Source organism: Macrobrachium rosenbergii, chromosome 48, assembly GCF_040412425.1.
Source record: "Macrobrachium rosenbergii isolate ZJJX-2024 chromosome 48, ASM4041242v1, whole genome shotgun sequence".
In the NCBI taxonomy this organism is placed as follows: Eukaryota; Metazoa; Arthropoda; class Malacostraca; order Decapoda; family Palaemonidae; genus Macrobrachium; species Macrobrachium rosenbergii.
In genome coordinates this window covers 25,502-40,776 of record NC_089788.1, presented here as the reverse complement: position 1 = coordinate 40,776, position 15,275 = coordinate 25,502, and the positions used below count along the sequence as shown (strand labels likewise).

The 15,275-nt window shown below is 38.7% G+C and overlaps 1 long non-coding RNA gene across 1 annotated transcript; it reads left to right on the top strand.

Moving 5' to 3' along the window:
* Positions 1–443: 443 nt before the first annotated feature.
* Positions 444–13,339, top strand: LOC136831690 (uncharacterized). The gene is made up of 6 exons (XR_010850949.1): positions 444–524; positions 2,502–2,673; positions 3,125–3,236; positions 3,440–3,525; positions 3,999–4,060; positions 12,890–13,339. It is a non-coding gene; the product is annotated as an uncharacterized lncRNA (long non-coding RNA).
* The last annotated feature ends 1,936 nt before the right edge of the window (positions 13,340–15,275 follow it).

Sequence of the window (15,275 nt, the reverse complement as noted above, 5' to 3'; positions counted from 1 at the left end):
CCTTATTTCTTGTTTCAAGAAGACGTTTTATCTGCCCCTTCCCTTCCTCCTTCGCTTACCCCGCCCCCTCCCCCTCCCTCTCCCTCCCCCTCCCCCTACTATAATTTGATAACAGTTTAAAATTTATAACCTTTATCACGTCCCTTTGATAAATTAATCCACTCAGCAATGAGTCCTTTAATTAAATATCTCTTTCTATATCTGTTTGTTTAAGGAATATTCATATGAATACTGGAAGCGACAATATTCCCAGGGGAAAAAAAATAAAAACCATTTAGAAATCTGTTTTTAATAGTCTCGCCCAGCCAAGTAGGGAATCGCTTTCAAAACCCTCCATTCATTGGCCAAAGGCTCAAGGTTTCAGCCAATGACAGAGGGCGATGGAAATGGTTTCTTTCTTTGGTGGAGGCCTCTGATTGGCCGAGAGAAAATCTTGGTTCTCCTTGAGCAGTTCTCAGGCAGCCATGATGGAGAAACGACAGTCTAAACTATTCCGTTTTCGTGGTGATAGCTAATATGTTTTAGTAAGTACCATTTTCGTGTTGGCAATTCTGCACAGCTTTTAGGTTAATATTTGTTGGTGCTCATCCTGCTGAAGGTTAATTAGCACAGGTATTTATAATTGCTTGGGTAGGAGTTGACAGCAGCTTCTAATAATTTTAGGAAGTACCATTTTCTTGTTGGCAATTCTGCGCAGCTTTTAAGTTAATATCTGGTGTAGTCGTCCACTCTGAGGGTCAATTAGCACAGGTATTTATAATTGATTTGATAGCAATTCCAGAGCTCCAAAGAGACCAGTGACTGGCGTGAATCCGTCTTATTTCAGGGAACAATTTTTTCCGCTGGTAAACTGTAATCGACTGAAAGTGAAAATGTTTGAAAAAAAAGTCAGTAAATGGCATGGATTTTCAGGCTAGGAATAAACTGATAATTTTGCAAGTTATAATGAAGTCTGTCATATTCGATCGTACGTACTGATTAAGGTGACGCAGATGTCGATTTTATCACCCAATGCTCTCTTGCTTAGCAAGTGCTAAGTACGCAAATTTGTTTTATTTACATACGTAAGTGAACCACACACTTTAACATTCATGTCTTCTGTGAAAGCTTGAGACACTACGTGCTTGGCCTATGGCCTAGACCTGGTACTGCATTTCATTTTAATCCTTCGGGCCAGCCAATATGAGAGCCGTTAATGAGCCCAGTGGTCTGGTTAAACTATCACTACAGCCACGCCCACAAGTCAGTCAGTCTACATGATTTTGGCAGCAAAAGTAAAACATGGACTTTTACCCAAATTTCTCCAAGGGGTTTAAGTGGTTTATACGAGAATACTTTTTCTCTCTCCTTTCTCTCTCTGGTAATAATAACTTAATTCTGAAGCTTGTTGCTAGTTGCTGGTCCCTTAGCTTAATGTATACAGGTGTGAGTGTATAAGATTTGCTTTTAAAAACTAAAGCTGTTTTCTGTGAAATATTATAATGAGGTTATACAGCATTAGAACACCCTTGGTGTGACATTAGTGGGGTCAGTGGTAGTCTCGCCATATACAGTATGTTGCAAATGACAAATGACTGTCTGGGCAATGAGCCAAAAAAATATATATATTTAGATATAATAGAAATACGCCATTTACATACTGTCGCCATTCAAAATGCAATGCTAGTTTCGATTGAGAACCATGGTTAAGTGTATCTTGTTATTAACAAACCCCCTCCCACCCTTTCTTCGGGGAAGGGGGTTGGGATGGCGAGTTTCGATTTGTTTGCGACAACACTATGTAATTAGCGAATTACCCCTTATTAGCTGTTTTAGCCGGCATTAGGTAATTTTTCGGAAGACTCCAGCCAGCCATTTCGGAAGACTCCAGCCAGCCATTTCGGAAGACTCCAGCTAGCCATTTTTGCATGATAAACCATTTTGGGTTTGTCATGCAAAAATGACTAGGAAATGATAGGGATTAAAAGAACCTAAAAATACCAACCTAACGTAACCTAGTTTTATTGGTTACAATTTTGCCTTATTAGCTATGGAGGGGGTGGGGGGCTGGTATTGTCCTTCCTTATAAGTCGTAATTTGATTATTTTTCTCTGTTATTAGGCATTTGCGAAGGTCATGTATTGAGATGAAATTTTTTTGTGTTTTACCCAAGAAAATGTAAATTATAATGTTGGAGGTGGCTGAAGTCTTCTGAAAAATAACCCGGCATTATTTTAATTTGAGTCTCTCTCTCTCTCTCTCTCTCTCTCTCTCTCTCTCTCTCTCTCTCTCTCTCTCTCTCTCTCTCGTTTAGTTTCAGTTCGTTAATTAGGGTAATTACCAATGACCAACGTAGACTCTCAATGAAGGAGTGTGTAACGAAGTGTAGAAACGTACTGAAAGTTCTCTTAACCCTTGTGAAGTGAAGTAATGTTAACCCGTAATGTTAACAATTTATTCAAACTATTGAAATATAATAATAACAACAGAGGTCTGCTAACAAACTGTTTTTCTAATTTCAGGTAAACAGCACCTCTGGTAAAAGATAGTATGTCAAAGATATCAGTTACAAACAAGGAGTAAAGATAGTCAGACTATTCGGGCTAGTGGATGTCTTGACTACTTGCAAATTTTGACTGCTGGAGTGACCAACAGAAGGCCCCTGAAAGAATCCCTTCAGGCTCTGAAATCATGGTAAGAATGGGTGCTTATAATTTCATTCTTGATTATTTTGGCGTCACAATTCCCTTGGTGAGTTTCGTGTTTTAAAGTGTTAAAAGTATTTTGCAAATAAGAACATTGATGCCTCATCTCTTACTGCAGTTCCAAATTGCACATATTTTGTGGTGTTGAATGAAATGATTCACTAATATTGAAAATCATATTCAGTAATCTATTGGAAGTAGTGTTTACCAGCAATAGCTTAAGTATAAAATATATGATATATATAATGTCTATTCTGACTGATGTTGCAATTTTAGGACCTGCTGTAATGTAACGTGAATATCAGTTGGAGAATCTAAAAAAATTGGGAGTATATTTAGACTTCAATATGCTCATGTATTAGAGCATATTATTCTGGGAATAATATGTCTTCCTTTGTTCTCTCGCCCTCATTTTCTTATGTTTTGCTCTTTTATTACAGTAATCAGAAAAGCAAGTTGAGAAAATCGAAGGGGGCTATAGGCCATGTCTCCCTATCTGTCTCCGTGATGTCTTGAAGGAAATAGGCCTACATATTCCCGTTTCATTCAGAGGTAAGAAGAAGCTTGCTTGCCTAAAAGATGGAATTTAAGCTATTATTATTTTTTTATACTTTTTCATGTTCTGTAAAGAAATTTGCTAACATTTGGTTTTGATTTGTGTTTGCATTTACTGTTTAGTACATTTTGTAACGATTGTGTTTAGTGAGAGAGATGTCATTTTATTTTTAGTTTTTAAATAGGATTTTCATTTTTAGGGTGACAGCCCTTGCTTGAAGACCCATCATCCAGGCAGGACCTATGGAAAGGACTCTTTACAAGACAAGAAGTTGCACAAAACAACGTAAGTGCCACTTATCATTTTTATTTGTTTTTCAATTGTTTTCACCCCGTAGGGGAGTAGTGCCGTCATTGCACCTCATGCGGTGCACTGTAGGCATCATTTAAGGTTCTTTGCAGCGTGCCTTCAGGCCCCTAGCTGCAACCCCTTTCATTCTCTGTACTGCTCCACCATTCATATCCTCTTAACAATTGATTCCTAGTGCAACTGCAAAAGGTTTTCCTCCTGCTACACCTTTCAAACCTTTTACTATCAATTTCCGTTTCAGCGCTGGATGACCTCATAGGTCCCAGTGCTTGGCCTTTGGCCTAAATTCTATATTCAGTTCCAATTGTTTTCCCATTATTTTTTCTGAAATGTCTGGTATTGTTTGCAACTCCAATAATCCAGCCCCATTTTGTGTATTATATGTTTTGATCTTGATGTGTTCGTTTGTGTATGTTTCTCGTTCTCAAAATCATTTATTTCCTTTATAGGTTACAGAATCCTTCAGTGGTGGAAGTTGCGTCACTAACAGCAGTCAAGAAATGTGCTCAAAGTAAGTGTTCCTGTAGCTATTTTTTACATTTTATTTATTTACATAATGAGAAGACTTTCATTCATTGGTTTGGGACAGATAGGTAGGAATTCAGGGTCTCATTTCCCGGTTTTTTTGTAGGAACGATAGAACTTTTGCACATGGTGGTACCCTGTCCAATGCTCTTCACTTCTGGCAGTACAATTTGCAATTGCACAAATAATTCGTACAATTCACTTTGTCAATATAGTGCAAAATCATTTTTGTAATATATTAATATTAAGGCCATAGCAAGAAAAATTGTACCTTTATCTAAAAATTGTGGCCAAACCACACTTTACGCTTACTAATACTTAACTTTCTAAACTATTCTCTACCATGGTTAGCTAGCTAACTGCCCTCATTCTTTCACCCATCTTACCTATCAGCTAAAAAAAAAAAAAAAGATAGCTGTATTTGTAACTGATATGTTTATTAGACTTGATGTCTTCATTACTTTTGTCAAGGAGACCGTTCATTGTCTGGTTCGTTCATGTGTGTGTTGGTTCCCAGGACTCAAAACATGCGTGCAATTCTATGGTTCTATTGCTAATAACAGGTTGGCGTCGTTGCTGACAATAAATGATTAGATTCTCTGAGAGACAGGAATGATTTTCATGAATTCTCGTACGCAGTCTTGGCACCTGGGGGCTGTCCTGACCAGCTCCTCCAATTGTTGCCACTTCTCATCGAAGACCAAATATTTTTGGCAAAGCTTAGGCCTAAGCCTTAGTCTGGGAATGATTTGGAGGTCTCTTTGGGCCTCTATAATGATGATAGTTATAATTGTAATAATTTTGGTTTCAAATTTTTATTAATGATGGTTGGGTTGTCGGTAATTAGGCTGTTTTTAGGCAAATGGTGATTCTGTCCTTGTATGTGTCCAGATGAGGACACTAACTAGTTCTGAATGTGCTCAATTCATGGCCCTGTAGTTACCAGCTTTATTCTGCTAGTGATATCGCAGTACGCTACTGTTCTCTCTCTCTCTCTCTCTCTCTCTCTCTCTCTCTCTCTCTCTCTCTCTCTTTAAGTTTCCGCAGAGCTGCTCAAAGCCAACATTTTTTGAAAATTATTTAGTATATTTCCGCTGAGAGAGAGAGAGAGAGAGAGAGAGAGAACGAACCCTTTTGAAATGTCTTTGAAGATAATTTCCTGTTAGGTGAAATGGAAATCTAGACTGATACACGTTGGGCAGCCACGTCGGTCTAGGTTTACCGACATGCATATATTTTTTGCCACCTGTTGTGCATTGAGGGTCATTTGCTCATATCTCCTTTAGAATGGACCCTTGCTGTAATGAAATAGTTTGAAATGTATCGTGCATTGTAATCAATGGAGGTCAATTATGCCAGTATTTGCTAATCCAGTGCTGTACATAAACCATTTTGGATAGTTAGCCATTAAATGGTTACCTATTATTTAGGTTTCCAATGCAGAATGGATTTGGAGATTTATTTGTTAAAATTATATGAACGAGCCCATTAACCAGGTCTTATTTCTGGACGTTCGAGGACTGAGTGACCAATGTCTCTCTCTCTCTCTCTCTCTCTCTCTCTCTCTCTCTCTCTCTCTCTCTCTCTCTGTGTGTGTGTGTGTGTGTGTGAACATTGGAACGTTGTAACAGCGCGGTTGAGGTTTTGGTTGTTAGTGTAAAGCAAATTTGGTTTAAGAGTAATCCACCAGTATTGTTAGTTTTATTTATCCAGTCCACAGTACATCAGTTATGTAACCTTATAGGCCTAAGTGTGCGTTTCACTTCTTACGGTGTAGCATGACTATTTGTGACGTAATGCAAAAGTCGTTTAATGTATCTAAGAGGATATTATAGCTTTAGTCATTTTAAATGAGTGATCATTCACTTTTATATTCATACAGGATACGAAAAGTTGAAGTACTGTTTGCACGTAGGCCTAAAGTATGGTGCTTTAGAAAGCTAACGATATCAGGCTATCACAGATGATACTCATGCAATGGGTAAGCGCTGGAAACGAAGAAATTAAAATAAACTTCATCATAATGGCTAAATCAAATCGAAAACTCAAATTTAATCAGCTTCATACTAATCAAATCACTAACAGATTATCTTTACGTGGAAAGTACGTTTGTATCTGTGTAGCCTTTTTTATTCCTGACAAAGATCGTAGGACATTTGCAGCACTTGAGTTTCAATTGTAATAAAAATAAGAGGGACTTTTATACATATTTCATTGTATCATCCTTGTCTCCATCTATTTTCTTTTGGGAATAAACGTACTAACCTAACCTTCTGTGAAAAAAAATTGAACAAAAGTTTTGTACTGTAAGCCTATTCATGCCAATTGACAGATCCTGATGATGACGTATCTTGTAGCAGGATTCAGCTCTCATGGTTCTTTTTCTAAACTTCAAAAGTCTCTCTCTCTCTCTCTCTCTCTCTCTCTCTCTCTCTCTCTCTCTCTCTCTGTGTGTGTGTGCGCGTGTGTGTGTGCTGGGGAGGGCCGGGGGCGGCCGGTGAGTAAAGGGAATGACGAGCAGTAACCTGTTTCCCTGTCGATGTCGTGAGTTTTATGGTCTAGACTTGACACAATTATCGGCGTTGTTTTTGTCGTATAACCTGGACATTTCCTGAATGTGACTTTTTCTTATAAAGACATGACTGAAATGTGAATTAAACACTCTCTCTCTCTCTCTCTCTCTCTCTCTCTCTCTCTCTCTCTCTCTCTCTCTCTCTCTCTCTCTCAAGCGGTCTTATTACATGCGGCGCCGTGACGTACCTTTAAACAGCCATTCAAATGACAGTTGGAAGTGTTGTCCATTTCACTTTCTAATAGGTAATGAAGTGACTCATATTCTGCTAAAAAAACTGTCTCCCGTTACAGATGTCAGTATGTTAATAAGGGACTGAAATCATCAAAGTTGAGGTGTTAAATCATTGTTGTTCTCCATCCCAAAAGCACTCGGACACTGCCATTTGTCGTAGTGTGCAGAAGGTATCCATATTTTCAAATAGTCGTGAGTGAATGACATGAGACTCAAAGAACATTCTCGCCTCATTGACAGCTGAACTCAGGCTGCTTTTTCAGATACTGAAAGATGATTGTCAGACATTTTACTATATTAGTGTATTTTATTCGGGATACTACAGGTGCGATTTCTGGGCTTCATTGAGATTAGGGAAGTTGATGCATCTTAGGCTGTTAATTGTCTGTGGTGTTTTATTTAAATACTTTTAGCCGTACTTGAAGGAAGCCTTTGAAAGCTTAGTGAGACTAGGTAACCTGAATTGAGTAAGTAGGCCTCTCTCTCTCTCTCTCTCTCTCTCTCTCTCTCTCTCTCTCTCCTTCCTTCAGCAAACGGGTTTTGGTAGCAACAGAAAACGGTTGGCAGGCGCTCTCTCTCTCTCTCTCTCTCTCTCTCTCTCTCTCTCTCTCTCTCTCTCTCTCTCTCCTTCCTTCCTTCCTTCCTTCCTTCCTCAGAAAACGGGTTTTGGTAGCAACAGAAAACGGTTGGCTGGCGCTCTCTCTCTCAGAAAGCGGCTTTTGTCTCTCTCTCTCTCTCTCTCTCTCTCTCTCTCTCTCTCTCTCAGGAAACGGGTTTGGTAGTAGTAGAAAACGGTTGACTCTCTCTCACACACACACACACACACACACACACACACACACACACACACACACACACACACACAGAAACGGGTTATGGTAGCAACAGAAAACCGTAGACTCTCTCTCTCTCTCTCTCTCTCTCTCTCTCTCTCTCTCTCTCTCTCTCTCTCTCAGAAAACGGGTTATGGTAGCAACAGAAAACAGCTTTGTCTCTCTCTCTCTCTCTCTCTCTCTCTCTCTCTCTCTCTCTCTCTCTCTCTCTCTGCGGTCATTCCAGCAACGCCAATAGAAGGCGCGATTCGACCTCTGCCTGTCCCAGAGGACCTCGGCGAGGCAACCTGTTTCTGGAGGGGTAGAAGTAGTCTACAGGTATAAGCTTCTTAACCTATTTAGAAGGGGCAGTTTTTAGATGTTTGATTTCCCTTCCTCTGTGATGAACTACCAAAGAAATTAATTATTTAGTTCGTACTGAGCGTCAACTCACCTGTATGATTTGACACTTTCTCTGTTGTCAGCTTCTTGGAGTCTGTAAAATTTATGGCTGTTTACTTCATAATTCTTTCCCTGTTGCCTCCTTCCTGTATCATATAATTATCGTCTCAAATCTAAATAAAATCCGTTCTTCCAGCAAGGGCTACTGTAGTATTAAATATACTTTTGTGCGTCAGTTTCAATGAAAGTTGCACTGGCTGTCGTGTCTTTGGCTGTCTGGTGGGCTTTCTGAAGAAGCCTGGAGTCCTTCTATCTGGTCGAAGTCTTCTGCTAAGAAGACCCTTGACAGGATTTTCGATGTTATTTCCTTGTCTGGTTTTATTCTTTGAGGCAAACTGTCAGTTCTCATGTCGTCCCGTGTGTGTGTGTGTGTTTTCAATAATAATAATAATAATAATAATAATAATAATAATAATGAGGTTCGCTCTCACACGTGCGCTGGATGGGATGGAGTAGAGTAATCCCAAATCACTGCCATGCCCTGGCCCTCTGTTAGCTACTAACCACGTGGCCTTTCAAAGTATACTTTCCCTCTGTGAACTCCGGCCACCACCCACGTGTTCCCTTGGATGCTAGCTGGACTTTTCATCTGTTCTGGTTCGTAATATTCTGAAAGACTTTTTTTTAGATCTGGTTTTTATGTATGTATGTATGTATGTATGTATGTATGTATGTATGTATGTATGTAGAAAGTAAACTTTTCATATTTTGGACTTCTTCGGAACCACTGAATTAATTTCTAAGAAAACCAGTAGCCTACACCGTGTTCTCCGGTAGAGGTGGTTTAAGTTTGTACATTTGGGGGCCACGTTCCCTGTCCAGGGGGAGATAAATATATAAGTGGAAGTAGGGCGAGTCATTTAACAAGACCCATCTCAAGAAGTACTGGACCAGAAATGACCAGACTTGAGAGGCAGCTTCCGGACGTAGGGCAGATTTCGGACGTAGGGCAGATTTAGGTTTGATCAAACTTTAGTCCCAGGGGGCAGGGTTTGACAAAATCAGTAGATTTGGTCAAACATTAAGTGCAACAATTTGGCATAGGTGAGTAATGTGGCCCCTGACCTCATATTGTCTTATTTTTTTCAGTTATAAGACGTTTTGGATGGAGTCATTAGACAAAAAATTAATATCAATGGTATTTTTTTGTTTTTAGGACGTTCATTTGGGAATTGTGAATGGTATGAATTGTAAGTTGCAATGATGATTGATTCCTATGCTTGCTGATCGTTTTAATTCACATTGAAATGCGCTGCAACTGAATATCTGTAAATTCGTTTCAATGGATATTTGGTACAGTTCTTTATTTGAGTAACTTGATAAAATTTTCACTGTGAAACCTTCTCCCAGCCACACATAACATTCGGGTTCTTCAGCGTTACTTTAAGTACCCAGATCATTCTAATCACTTCTGTAATTTCCTCAAGCTTGCTAAAGAATGCACATTCTTTATATAGGGTATCTGTCACTGGGCCATGTCTAGTCTGTCACTGGAAGCACAATTTTTAGGTGGTTAGGAAATTCTGGCACAGGTTTCCCTAGCGTGAATACCAAGCCAGTCGTGTACAGGGCAGTATGCATAGCGAGTGTTTTCATTTTGATTGTACATCTCGTATGTTATTCATTCAAATTTTCTATTCACTCATGGAAGCTGTGTATTATATAGCCTTAGTTTCTGCAGTAGTCACACTATTTTTCAGTCATATTGTATCGCCTTACTTTCAGTATCATTCCTGAAAGTTTTAATATTTTATTGTTGGGCGTTTGGAAAGATTCGTTGTTCCACCTCATCAGGTGGATGGAACTTTGTTGATTCAGTCTGAAGCTTTAACTATTCTGGGTGTAACTTCTGACTCGCATCTAACTTTCGAGAAACATCTAATGAAAGTTTCAGTAAATGCTCCACGAAAGTTAGGTATTGTTCGTCAGGCCTCATGTATTTATAACAGTGATGAAATTAATGCAACCTGTTTTAGGTTATTTGTAGTTATTTACTGGAATACTGTTCTCCGGTGTGGATGTCTTCTTCTGCCAGAGAGATATCTCTTTTTAGATAGTGGTTCGTGGTGGTATGTTTCTGTTTCCTGACAGTAGCAGTTGTGACCTGGACCATCGACGGATGGTCTCTTGTTTGTCACTTTTCCATTAGTGGTATTTCAACAGAGGTCTTTCACATTCACAATCGATCCCAGGTCCCCTTTACCTGCCTAGAGCAACCAGATTCGCTGAACAGCAGCACCAATGTGCAGTAAATGTGACTCGCTGTAGAACTACTCAGTTCCAGAGGTCCTTTATTCCTCACACCGTTGGACTGTGGAACAGCATCCCAGAGGATATCGTGCAATTGGAACTTAAACTCCAGCGAAACTGCAGTGCATTGCTACCCTAATACTATTCTTCTTGCATTTTAATACGTTTTCATCTTTATCTGTCTTTTAATCTTTTTTCTTTTTTGCTAAGTGGGATCTCCTCTTTCTGTATTTCACCTTACTTCCTCCTAATTCTTCCTAATGGAAACCATATTCCTTCGAAGCTTGAATTTCAAGTCAATGGCCCCTGTGTGCTTGTTCCATATGAATAGGTTTCATCCACTGAATAATGTTATGAAGTATTGCTGTATTTTCCCTTCAACTTGTTTATGGACTTGTGGCTACTCTCTCTCTCTCTCTCTCTCTCTCTCTCTCTCTCTCTCTCTCTCTCTCTCTCTCTCTCACATGTAATGGTGTACCTGGTTTTTATAAACTGACACGAGTTTTATGAGCTTATTGAACCTGCCAATATCTATGTTGTATCACCAATGAGCAGTTCTTGTCTGTGTCCGTTTGAACAGATTGGCATAAGAATACAAGGAAGTTACAAGTCAAATGTTTATTAAACCACACAAGGATTACTGGCAAGGTCCACATCAGGACTTCACCAAAAAGTTGCTGCTGTGGGGCCTCGCTAACTCTATAAACAGACCCCTTAATCGCTTTAACGACCTACAAGGTCTTTGTTACCTTAAAATCGAAGGTCTTAATCGTTTGCCCATTTCCTGTCTTACGTGCTTGGTCTTGTCAAGGGCTTCTGGTCTCGTCTATCGGATTTCGTACTGAAAAGATGTTTGTTTTAATCCTTGTAACATCTGATCCTGCGACTTTTGCATTTATCTTCGACATTCTACTAGATTCTGGTCAGACAGTTGTTGGGGGTTCCTTCTCTTCCAATTTGGATATTGTGATGGCTGAATTTTGATGTTGAACATGTTAATGAATGCGCATTCTCTCTCTCTCTCTCTCTCTCTCTCTCTCTCTCTCTCTCGTGTTGCATCGTTGGACGTTGATTTTTTTTCACTGAAATCAACGATTTGAATGGAAGGTAATTGTAACGTCAAAAATGTCATAAGCGGTTCAATTCTACTCTAAATCTCTCTCCGTTAAGTTTAGCATAGGCAGTGCAGTGTAGGCCAGTGTGCTCTTTTGATTAACTTGATGAATGTTGGTGAACGTGGCTGTTCCTCCGTGTCATCAAATTGATGAAGATATGGTAGCTTGAAGAAAAACAGCTTTGGACTTCAAAAACTGAAGGAATATAGTGTTTTCAATATTTAAGTCAAATTTTCCGTGCGAACTGACTTCAAAATGCTCTCGTCTATATCTCTCGTCTCTTTAAGGTATACCTCTTATACCTCAATCTTTTCCTGTTGTAACGCCAGTTTTATAGTAGCTATAATCAATCAATCAATCTCTTCCTCTGTTGATTTAAAACGCCCGGGAAGCGTGATTCATATGTTCTTTATATGTTTATATGTTCCAAAGGAAACTTGTGCATTCAAATAGCGTTTGCATAGCTATTAAAAATTGACTTAAATTAACCTTCTCGCTTTCGCCAATCTTACTGTATCTTTTGTAGTGGTGTATAGTCTCGTATAGCTTAGCAGTATCGAAGAACTTGCAACAACCCTTGTGTTAGTGCAGGAGACATCGTGCTTGTCAATACGTGAGAGGTATTTTTAGCCAGATTTTCAAGTATAGCCTGAACTTTGAATGACTTTATTTAGAGATCATTTGGTTTTGAGAGAAATTACCCTTGGTATCATTGTATCATTGCTATTTCCATATTTGAAATGCCAATTCTTTATTAAGCCCCTCTGAAAATAATCTCGATTTGCTATTCTTGATGCACTTTGAAGGCTTGACAATGATAGGCCTTCAAATGTGTTTCTAACAGGAGCTCGAGACTGAATACACAAGAGAACACTCTTGGGGTGGGTCTTATTTGCTGTGATCCTGTTCTTTAAAATACGCGGTGTTACTTCTTAGCTTAGCCTTTTCTTTGTAATTGTGTGGTCATTTCAGTTCACTAGGAACTCATTTGCTTTTAAATGTCATTGTTACAAAATCTGCTTTTTAATTTTGACATTAACAGTTATTTGCTTTTGTCTTTAGTCACAAGACTTTAAAACTAATACAATGAATGTCTACATTTTAAAATTCAAATTTTAGTTATTTCAGTTTTACAATTTGAATTTGTGTCATTTCAGTTTAAGATTCTGTAACTTCTTTACAAAATCAGATTTTAAATCATTTCCTTGTGACATTGATAACATACAGAATCAAATTTAGACAAATAGATAATTTGCTTGTGACATAGATAACATACAGAATCAAATTTAATCGATTAATTTGATTAATTTGCTTGTGACAAATAGATGCTTATGACAAATATGACATCATCTCCTTCTCCTATTCTACAGGTGAAAGTGACGAGAGAGAACAGCGGGACTGTAGTGTAATGTGCAGATGAGAGAGGAACTGAGGCATGAGAGCAAGAAGTTAGGGCTCAGAGCAATAAGACAGAGAGCATTACAAGACGACGACCACGACCCGGAGCAGGAGACGACCGTCGGAACACAAGCTCTATAAAACAAAATAAGCCGGTAATCCAGGGCTGTTTAAAAATAATTTCTGGACCCCTCACTTTAAAAAATATTGATTTTTAATTTTTTTTTTTTTTTTTTTGCTGTGGGGCGGCTGTCGGCTGCTGCCCGGTCCAGGAGGTGAATAAAGAGTTTTGTAAATTTTGTAAACAAGTTTGCAATTACAATAAAATATGAAATGGCCTACAGTCTTTCTATTGCCTTTTACTTTCAGGAACGATACTGAAACAAGTCAACTGTTAAAGATTGTGGTTTTTTCATGGTTATATAAAACAATATTAGATTTCCAAGTAGGAGGAGTTTTTTTCAACCTCTACTCATAACCACCCATATGGCAACGTATAGTATCTAGTTGCCGGTTACTCTATTATGGTATATTTTTCCGAGATGGGCGATTTGCAGCGAGCACCCTAGTCCCAGGGGGCCCGAAATGTCCGGGTGATACCTCGAGTGGGAGGGTAGAAACGGGGCGTGGATTCTCCTCTACGTCTGGCCGGAGATATAGTAGTCAGGTTCTTACTCCTCAGCAGTCACCTGGAAAGTTTTTTCTCTCAGTAATAATTCAACCTCTATAAGAGTGAGTTACTCAAAAATGCTGGATCCATTATACAGTTACTCAAGTCCCGCAAAAAAAATTATAATTTCTTCTCCTCACTTAAAGTTGTATGAGCAAAAAACGGCAAATAATCTTGGTATATAAAAATTTATGGGTAGAAGACAAATACCATCACTAAACATTGTGATTTCAATCAACTCTAAATGTTCCTGCTGAACACAAAATTAAGGACATTTATAGGCACCAAAACTATTCATGACTGGGAAAAGATGACAAATATGATTAATAAACCCATTTTGAGATTTAATCCGCACTGTGTGTTTTTGCTGACCAAGAAATTTAAGAACACTTCAAAAACACTTTCCAAAACTATTCACGAGTCAATCAGCATATTATTTAGCAACATTATTACTGACATTGTGTACTGCAAGACAGTTTAACAGGATTTAACATGCTCTTCAAACAGTTTTAACACGAATTTGTCATAAACTTTACACACAATTTAACAGGGTTTGCACTTTACACAAAGACTAGGAGAAAGAGATTAACTTTATACTACACCCTCCTCTACAGCAACATGGCAAACGTAACTACACGTAGGCCTTGGATAAACTACGAGAGAGAGAGAGACTATAACCTCCTCTGCAGCAATATGACAAACTTAACTACACGAAGGACTATATAAAGTGATAAATGACTTTATACTACACCCTCCTCTACAGCAACATGGCAAACGTAACTACACGTAGGCCTTGTATAAACTACGAGAGAGAGAGAAAGAGAGAGACTATAACCTCCTCTGCAGCAATATGACAAACTTAACTACACGAAGGACTATATAAAGTGATAAATGACTTTATACTACACCCTCCTCTACAGCAACATGGCAAACGTAACTACACGTAGGCCTAGGATAAACTACAAGAGAGAGACACACTATAACCTTCTCTACAGCAATATGACAAACGAAACTACACGTAGGCCTTGGATAAACTACGAGAGAGAGAGAGAGAGAGAGAGAGAGAGAGAGAGAGAGAGAGACTATAACCTCCTCTGCAGCAATATGACATACGTAACTACACGTAGGACTATATAAAGTGATAAATAAAGTTCGAGAATAGATATCGGCAAGTCATATGAAACTTTAGGTACAACTAATCAAACGTTACGCGGGATAAGACAAAGTCAAGTAGCTAGAGAGAGAGAGAGAGAGAGAGAGAGAGAGAGAGAGAGAGAGAGCAGGACGGCTTCATCAACCTTTTGGAGAAAAATGTCCTCAGCGAGTGATTTACTTTAGGCCACGACTTTGTCAAATATTGTTAATTTTACCCACTGTAATAATATAACCGAGATTATGACAAGTAACGAGTTAATGTACCAATACCAGACTCCATTTACCCATTACGGTCATATCTGACATAACATTAAATCTGAAGTAAGGGAAACTTCTCGTTAACCCATGAAAATAATAAACTACAAACTGACTTTACATTATAGGGAACTTTAGACTTACTAAAATATACTGAAAAAGCTGAGAACTTTATTTCAAACGGACTTCTTAGCCCTTAGACTTTGCACCACCTTCTTCCCTGATTTGAATTGGCTTCCAACAATTTCTTGCATCAGATCAATTAGCATTTGATCAGC